Source organism: Amphimedon queenslandica, unplaced genomic scaffold, assembly GCF_000090795.2.
Source record: "Amphimedon queenslandica unplaced genomic scaffold, v1.1 AMPQUscaffold_13461, whole genome shotgun sequence".
NCBI lineage: Eukaryota > Metazoa > Porifera > Demospongiae > Haplosclerida > Niphatidae > Amphimedon > Amphimedon queenslandica.
The window spans coordinates 247,616-257,727 of NW_003546303.1; positions in this window are offsets into that span (position 1 = coordinate 247,616).

Consider the following 10,112-nt stretch of genomic DNA (forward strand, 5'->3'; position numbering starts at 1 on the left):
CCACACCATCTCACTGCTCTTACTCACACTCGACCTTCCTGCTCTCACTGCCACACTATATCCCTGCTCTCACAATCTCCCTGATCTCATTGACAAACCATCATCCTGATTCAAAGGCCTCACGTCACTGCCACAGAAAGTCCCTGTTCTCATTGCCACACCATCTCCCTTGCCTTTCTACCACACAATCTTCTTGCTATCAATGCCGCGTCATCTCCTTACAATCATTGCCGCAACATCTCAATGCTCTCACTGCCACACTATCTTCATGCTCTCACTGCCATACTATATTCCTGCTATCACTGCCAAGCCATCTCCATGGTGTCACAGCCACACCATGTCCCTGTTCCCACTGCCTCACCATCTTCCTACCTCACCTCTCACTGCCACACCCATCTTTCTTCTTACGCCATCACACCATCTCACTGCTGTCACTGCCAATACCATCTCTCTGCTCACGCTGCCACACCATCTTCCTACTCCCACTGGCCATGTCCCTACTGTCACTGCCACATAAACTACCTCCTCTTATTGCCGCATATCCCTCACACACCATCTCCTTTCCATCATCTAGCTCTCAGTGTCACACCAAAGCCCTTCTTTCACTGCCACACAAACTTCCTGCAATCACTGCCACACTGTCCACCCGCTCTCTCTGCAACACCATTTTTATGTTCTCAATGCCACGCGATCTTCTGCTCTCATTCTTGCACCATCTCACCGCTCTCTCTCTGCCACACTGTCTCCCAGCTCTCAGTGCCAGACCAACTTTTTGTTTTCAGTTCCTCACTATCTCCCTGCTCTCACTGCAAAAACAAAATCCCTGTCACTGCTGCACTAACTCCCTGCTCACACTGCCACATTATCTCCCTTCACTTATTGCCACTCAATTTATCTGCTCTCAATGGCACACCATCTCGTTGCTCTCACTACCTCACTATCTGCCGGCTCTCATTGCATCACCATTACCCTGATTTCATTGCCACACCATCTCACTTCCCTCACTGCTCTGACTGACACACCAATTTCCTGCACTCTTGCCACACCATCTGTTTGCTCTCTGCCAAACCATTTGTTGTAAAAGAAGAAATAATGGAAACAAAAACAAAATAAGAAAAACAAATTGTGAGAATTCAGTTGTATAAAACATTTTAATACAAAAATGGAATGATTAAAATTCAGTTTGATCAGTGACATCTGTTATTTTAGACAATACATTTATGCTAAGAAATACTGGAAACATTATTTTATTACCAAACTCAAAAATAAAAGTCAGTTTGATGTGTAGTTTCATGTTTACATTAAAAGTTAGAAAAGATAAAACAGATCGTGAGAAATAAGTAGCACAATCAACATTTAAAAACCAAATTCAAATGTTTATAACTCAGTCACATCAGTCTCTTCATGCATTTTACGCTATTATTATGCAATTAAGAAGCAAATGATATGAACTTTAAAGGAAAGAATATTATTTCTAAATCCAACCATAAAGTCCGACTTTAAGCTATACTGGGACAGAAAAGAAGAAACAAAAGTGAAAAATATATTATGTATGAAACGTTGTTTCAAATAAAACCTAAGTTCATTAATCACTTCTATCTAAACTATAGTATGAAACAGAGAAGTAACAAATAGTGAGAAGTATGAAATACATGAAACATTATTTTATAACGAAACTTAAATGATATGAATTCAGTCTCATTAGTCACTCTTGGCATAATATATACGACCGAGAGTAAGAAAGGAACAAACAAATGGCTGATAAGAAGCAGTACTAACTACATTTTAAAACCAATTTCGTGTCGTAAGGACTTAGTCTGATCAGTCACTTCTGGGATTTTAAACTGTACTATATAAAAGTGAAAAAAGAAACAGTGAAAATAAAGACATTATTTTAGAATCAACTGGCATTATATTTATTTTTCTGGCATTATATAATACTGGGAAGTATGAGTACATAAAGCATCATTATAAAACCAAACATAACTTAAAAGATGAGTCAAATCAGTCATTTCAGGTGTAAACTATACTATTAAACTAAGAAAAGAATGCTTTACAATCAACCTCAAATGATAAGAACTAAGTCTGATCAGTGTTGTGTGTATTAAATCATGCTATGCAACTGAAAGAAACATTGTGAGAAGCTTGAAACATCATTTTGAAAACCAATTTTAGATGATAAATCTCAGTCTGATTAGTACTACCTTCCTGGTATAAATAAACCTTATGAATGTGAGAGTAAAGAAGCTGTGAGAAGTGCGTAGATGAAATGTCTTCAAACGACTTTTAAATGTTAATATTTGTTACCATTAATGACAAAAGGTACCTTATGGTGGATTGGATAATTTGTTTTATAGCCTAAAAAATCCAACTTCCTCAGCTTTACTTATCATAAAATTACTCCAGAGGATGCAAAATGTTATTATGTAACTTTTAGAACAAATTTTGACTCAGCACTGACTGGTTGATATTTTTTATCACAATGAATTTAAAATTCCGCCATAAGGTACGTTTAGTCCATTATGGTTACATTTAACTCAGTCTCATCATTTCAATCTGTTATTATAAACTTCACTATGAAACAGAAAAGAAGATAAAGGTACTTAGAAGTCGGAAAAATGTCAAAATTCAACCTCAAATGACATGAACTACATCTGATCAGTCATTTAAAATGTACTATAAAACTAATTGAGAAAGAAAGAAACTTGTGAGTATTGCATTAAAAATTTTTGAAAGTAACAACTCAGTCTTATCAGTCACTTCTGGTAGAAACTTAAATAGTGAGAAGTCATTAGTAACTCAATGTGACCTGTTACTTTAAACTATACTATAAAACTAAGAAAGGAAAAACAGATACTGAAAAAACAGTCAGTAAATCTTGAAAAAATCCTTAAACAACCTCAAATGATGAGAACTCAGTGTGATGAATCATTTCTGGTTTTTTAGACTATACTATGGAAGTGGAAAAAGAGGAAACAAATACTGACACGACTATTACCAGAATCATCAATGTAAAATGAATCTTAAAAGAAAAGAATGCAGAGAAGTCGGTAAAACAAAGAATCATAATAACAAACTTCAAGCAATAAGTAGTCATTTCTCAAATTCTGAACCATATTCAGAAATTTAACAAAGAAAAAACTTGTAGGGAGAACATTAAAATATGTAGTATACACCATTTTAAAGAAACTTAGATAAAAACTAAGACTGATCAGTGACTCACCTATAAACAATGCTATGAAACTGAACAAAGAATCAAATCGTGAACAGTAAATAACAACACATCATCTTAGAAATAATCAGATATAATAAGGACTCAAAATAGTAATAGTCAGTACAATGTAAACTAAGTTCAAATCATAAGAGCTCAGTCTGATCAGTCGCTTCTGGTATTTGAAATATACTATAGGAGTAAAAAATAAGAAACAAATACTTTTAGAAAAAAAAAACCGAACGAAAGGGACTAAAACTAAATGTGATCAGACCTTCCTCATATAAACTACACTATGTAACAGAAAAAAATGAAACAAAGAACAAGATGTCAGTGCAACATTAAATCTTCATTTTTGAAGCCAACCTGAAGTAATAAAAAGTCGATTTGATCGGTCACTTTTTATTTTTGCAGAACTCTGTCTCATCAGTCACTCTTAGTATACACCATACTATATTGTACAACTGAAAGAAAGGAGAATATTGAAATGTTACATAAAACATTGAACAAACCAAACTAAAATGAAAAGAACTGTCGGTTGAGTCACTTATGGTATTTTAAACCATAAAAAAGATAAAAAGGTGAGGAGTCCTACATGAAACATCATTTAAAAGTAACTCAAATTGTAACAACTCAGTGTGATTAGTCACTCAGAGATGTTATGATTTGAGTTACTTTTAAATGATGTTTCATGTAGGACTCCACCTTTTTTCTTTGTTATAGTTTAAATTACCATAAGTGACTCAACCTACAGTTCTTTTCACTTTAGTTTGATTTGTTCAATGTTTTTATGTTACATTTCAATATTGTCCTTTCTTCCAACGAAATAGTTAGAAAAAACAAACAGTGACAAGTCTGTAAAAACACCACTATAAAACTAACTTTAAATGAGAACTCATTCTGATAGGTAACTTTAGCAATATTACCCTGCACTATAAAAGTTAGAATAGACGAAACAAATAGTGAGTAGTGCATGAAATATTACTTTTAAACAAATTTAAAAAATCAGAGCTTAACTTGATTAGTCTCAGTCTCTTCTGTTATATGAAACAATGCAACGAAACAAACAAGAAACAACTACTGGGAAATGAGCTGGGTAAAAAGTAATTTAAAAACCAAACAAAAAGGAAAGAAACTAATTCAGGTCTGTCACTCAACAATTACACTTTAACAGAGAAGAAAACAGTAAGTGACCCCAACATGAAACATGTTTCAAAAAGGAACCTCAAATAATCTGAACAGTCACTACGAAACTATGAAAAGAGAGTGTCACTTCTGGTATAAACTATATACTATAAAAGTGAGAAAAAATGAAACAAATAGTGACATCTCAAAGGACATAACATAAAACAGAATCAACGCCAAATAAATGGAACAGTCTCATCTGTCACTTCTGTTATTCTAACTATACTTTCAAACTGAAGAAAAAGAGGAAACAATGAAAATGAGTCACACGTAAAACATTCTAAATTACTGTCAAATCATAATAACTTAGTCAGATCAGTGAGTGTTAATACAAACAATACTTTAAAATGAAAAACAAAGAAACAGATAGTGAAAAGTAGCTCTAACAAAATATTAAAAACCAACCTCAAATAAGAACTCAATCTGATCAGTCCTTTCTGCTTACACTACAAATACAAGTACCTTCAAAAAGACACAGCACAGCTGTATGGTAGGCATTAGCAATTGAGTCATGCCTAGCATCTGTGTTGACCCACTACAATCAACCCATTATTAATACACTGTACTCTCCATCAGTGTCATATTTAGAGGTTAATTGATTTTATCAATTGCCTTCATCATTGATGCTTCAGTACAACTTTCAATGGCACCTAGATACCCCTTTGACTTAACACTATAGTAAACAGATTTACAATGCTACAGTAAAGTACAAAACTAAATTACCTGAATCAGTGTACCTCTTCCCAACTATACCATTGATGCCCATCGATAGAAATGGTCGTATTGTGACTGGAGCATTCCAGCACAAATAAACGCATGTATGAACCTAAAGTAATATTAATGCCATTACTTTGAATTACACTTTATACCTACTTCTCAATAATTAGGTATCTACTGCCTAATTGACTTGGAGCTGGCCCACCATTCCTTTTGATTTCATGACTGACATTAAAATTTAGCACAAATCACATGACCAAACTAATACAATAACAACAATATAAGTAAATTATGAAATAATACTCTAAGACACCTGTCTGTAACTGATCATCTATCGGTCAATCATACCACACGTACACCAACGTGTCAGTCCCAAAACCAAATCCTCAAAAGCAGATCCCTGACTCACAAACAATGGCTGCTCATCATCCCCATCACCAGTGTATATACCTTATTCAGTATCATCACTAATTTAAACATAATATAACTACCTGAGTCAGCATAGCAGAACTACTTGTGTCGTGTGACTAAACATCAGAGTCCTCCTTTTCAGCTATATGGAGCAAGTGAGACCTCAGTTCTATGTTGTCATCAGGCCGTCTCCTTTTAGTAGCTGAAGTCCCTTAACTCGATCAAGCCTAGCTATAAAATGTCCTTGTCTTCCTTTTAACCAAAATTATCTCCATTTGGAACCGAAAACCTGCGCATTTTTTTTATAGAACCAACACCATCTGGAGTAGACATTTTTTACTCGTGTAAAAACGGAAACCACCATGCCCAGGGAACCTTCTTTTATACTGCACCTAGTGTTTTACATACATTTAGTAGTTTAGTTTGGTTTTCCAACACTATTAAGCAAAATTGGTACATAAAATTTGATGAACCACACAAGAACAGCTTCATTATAAATGGTCAAAAGTAGGCTATGAGCTGTAGGCTATGCCAGCCATAATGACTCAGATGTCCTCTGATTATTATGATTTATAAGCACAATCTATCACTTTCATTATAGGATTAAAGTTACAAGGTATTAAATGAAGTCTAACAAAGATATAAGCAACAAATTTTACATTGCAGTAAACAGTATAAGTAAATCATAAGCCTTGTGTGACATTACGTTTAGCCACACCCCGATAGGATGTAAAATGGCAGAAAGGAAAATGAGCAACTTGAAGGCTTATATCTCTGTGAATATTTCTTTCAGACAGTAAGTCTTTGCATACAGTATTTTTATGATCATACATATTAGACCAATAAAGAAATACCCTAAAAATTCATGTCAGTCACACTTTAAATGGCTGAAACCAATCTACATTTATCATAAGAGTGATGCTTCATTTTTCTTCTAATAAAGGGCTTTCCATTGTATGTCATTAAGTGAGCCCACACTTTGCCATCTTAAACATCTAACATTGTACAAGCAGGTATAATTCTAGTTCTCCATTCCTAGCAGTTTTTCAGTACTCCAGGATGAGTTAGCAAGTCACACAGAGATTCTTTTACACTTTTGTAGCAGTACACTTTCATTGGATAGACCTTTGTTGTATGATTTTGCAAAATAACTTAATGTGAAAGAACATGTTTACATTTTTTTGTCGGCTTTGATGAATATGAAGGGGATAGTGAATATTAGTGCAGTTTTTTTGGAACTGTTTTACTGGAAATAATTTCATCAAAAGAATATAAGTCATAAAGTTCATGGCAATTTGACAAACTACATATTTAACAAAATTGTCATGCAGAAGATTTAAGGTCTGCTTTACTTTATACAAAGAAAACTACAAAATAAACCTTAAAAGTTTACCAACAGCAGTGCAATTTCATGGTGATCATTTTCTTCATTGTTGCCATTTGCCATCTCATCAATGTAATCAAAATCAGTGCAGTTTATGGATAGATCTATTGACTCCACATCCTGTTTCTCCTTAATTATACTTCGTCAGCATCGCTATAATTGTTGCTATCATCTAAAAGTTATGCAATATATATGTTCAACATTTTTATTACTTTAATTTTCATGCAGCAAGTTTGTAATGTTGTTTTAGTTAGCTACAGAAGTTAATCATTTATTTTCCTCAAGTTCCCTTTTTGTTAGTTTTACTTAATTGAGAGTCAAGATAGCCTCACTAATAACTGATTTAGCTTTAGTGAAGCAGGTAGGCTGCATGCTATAATTTTGTCAAAAATAGTTCATGAGTTTCAGCAACGTCAGCACATCAGTTTTTATCTGAGCAGTCTTCTGTATATCACTTTCTGTTAGCTAATAAAAAGGTTGTATCTAAAAGTATTTTGATTTTACTTTAAGTTAACTAAAACAACACTTTTTATCACAGGTATAAATCTACATTTATGCATTCAAACTTACAGCTGTTGCAAAGGCCTGTGCTGCATTGTAGCTAAAGTTGGGCAACTCGTCACTATATCAGATTCTAAAGTAGAACATGTTCCTCTTTTAGAATTAAAATATAGTTTCTTGTGACACTTATGAAGTAAGTACTAATCACAGTGCCCATATCTTTATCTAGCATTAGTAGTAGACATTTTAAGGATGTGGTTGATCCAGTAAATTAATAACTGTATTATACTAACTGGAGAATGTTGTTATAATTTGTCAGCTGCTTACAAGTAGGCACTCTGTTCTGAGAAATAACTTTAAAGTTAAATTACTAAAAGGCTAACTTGTCTTTTGTTACTTTGATTCCTGGCCTTTATTACTGAAAAGGCGATTAATTGTTTTACATGAAGTTGTTTTTTAATAGTTATGTAGATACTATACTTAAGTGCTTTCCAGCTGCACTGACTAAAACAGGTATGCCATTGCTACTAAAGTAGATCTACAGTACATGCCACTTATACCGGTTTACAGGATGAATGTGCAAAGTAGATGTGGTCTTTTACGTAAAAATTGAATAACAAATTGTGCACCATTCCCCAGTGCACAAGGATCATCAGGTGGACACACTAGTAACACTCCGAAACAGTGTCTCATCAACTCCAAGCTGTCAATCACAATTTTCGAACAAATGACCACAAATGAGACCAAGTAGTGTCACTGTCCCACCTCAAGATTTACAAGCACTGATTGAAAGAACTGATAAAATTGATACTTTTGTTACAGAACTTAAGAATAAGACGATTCATCTATTCAATGTACATCAAGCTCTTATAGAACAAAACGCATTCCTAGAGAACTGAGTGTAAGGACAAGTTTATTTACATTCAATAATTGATTTTTGTATTATAGGCACTTGTTCATGACGTTTACAAACAGAAGTTAGGTAAGAAAGGATTTCAAAATTTGATTTCTCTTATTGTCACATGATAATGTAGTTTTGATAATGTGTCAAACAAGGAGTTTAACAATGCAATGAAAGTTAACCGTAATGGTTTACAAAAAGTATTTATTGGTTCTTTTACTTCAAAAGAGACAACATGTAACCATGTAGCATGTCAATATTTCAACTTTTTTGCATGAATCACATGACTTAGGTTTTATGCGAGTATACTTTAAAAGGTTAAAAAATCGTCATCAACGAGAGTCAAAAGAAATACAGTTGGCTGTCATATAATCTAAGTGACGAAGACAGCAGATGTTTAATGTAAGTCATCCATTTTCAGTATTTGTTTATATACTATTGTTTTATTAGTTAGAAGAGCAGTAACAGACTGAAAGCACTGAAATAATCAACAACCCTTGATGTATCTACTAAAATGAAGCTAGAGCCTGTGTTGTCTGTTTATTGTCTTCCGAGTCTGTCATTATGTCTGAAAGTAAAGATGATGCTCCTCCTACGAAGATGTTAGTCACACACTGCTATGTGGAGAAGTGTTCAGTTTCAAAACTATATGACTAGCCAACCCAGACAGAAAAAAAAATCAAGGAAGAGACAGCTTGAGGAAAACTGATCACTGTCCCATTTACAGAAGGTGAAACTTTACCTTGAGATGTGCAAATAGACTGTCCTGACTGGGCTTGCATGACTAGATCATAGTTATCATCATACATGGACCTTCATGATACATTCAATAACTTTATGAAGATTACATGACACTCTATGATAGGATTAATTATTTCTACATAGTCATTTTGATTTTTTTTGACAGTTATTAAGAAAATTTGATCATGAAATGCTAAAATTAAAATTAAGCAGTGGCAATGGGCCTGTTTTAGATCATTCATTTTTGATTCATGAATGACACAAATGTTCCACCTATACTTAACGTAACTATAACATGCAATCTTAAATGTATGTGTATCACAGATTAACTTTGACACCTGAAAGCAAGAGTTTTATTATACATCAGTGCTACATTTCAGATGAAGTAAACTTGATTTCATACAATATAAATTATACTTTTGGCACACCAAGATAACTATATAACATGTACCTATTCATGCTGTGATTTTATAGTGTGAAATGCATAAAGTGACTGAAGAGACTGACTCAAACATTTGAAATGGTGGGAGCAGGGAGATGTGGGAGCAGGGAGATGTTTTGGCAGTGAGAATGGGGAGATGGCGTGGCAGCGAGAGCAATGAGATGGTGTGGCAGTAACAGCAGTGAGATGGTGTGGCAATGAGAGCAGGGAGATGGTGTGGTAGTGAGAACATAAAGATGGTGTGGCAGAGAGAGCTGGTAGACTCTATAGCAGCGATTGCAGGAAGTTAGGGAGGCTGAGAGAGAAGGGTGTTAGTGTGGCAGTGTGAGCAGGGAGATGTTGTGGCAGTGAGAGCAGGGAGATGTTGTGGCAGCAAGAAAAGAAATATGACATGGCAGGGAACATGGTGTGGCATGGAGATGGTGAGGCAGTGGGAGCAAAGGAACATGGTGTGGCTATGAGACCAGGGAGATGTGGCATTGTAGGCAGGGTTATAAAGTGGCTCAGAGAGCAGGGAATTGTAGTGGCAGTGTGAGCAGAGTGATAGTGAGGCCATAGGAGCAGGAAAATGGTTTGGCTGTGAGATCAGGAAGAGTATGGCAGTCAAAGCAATAAAATA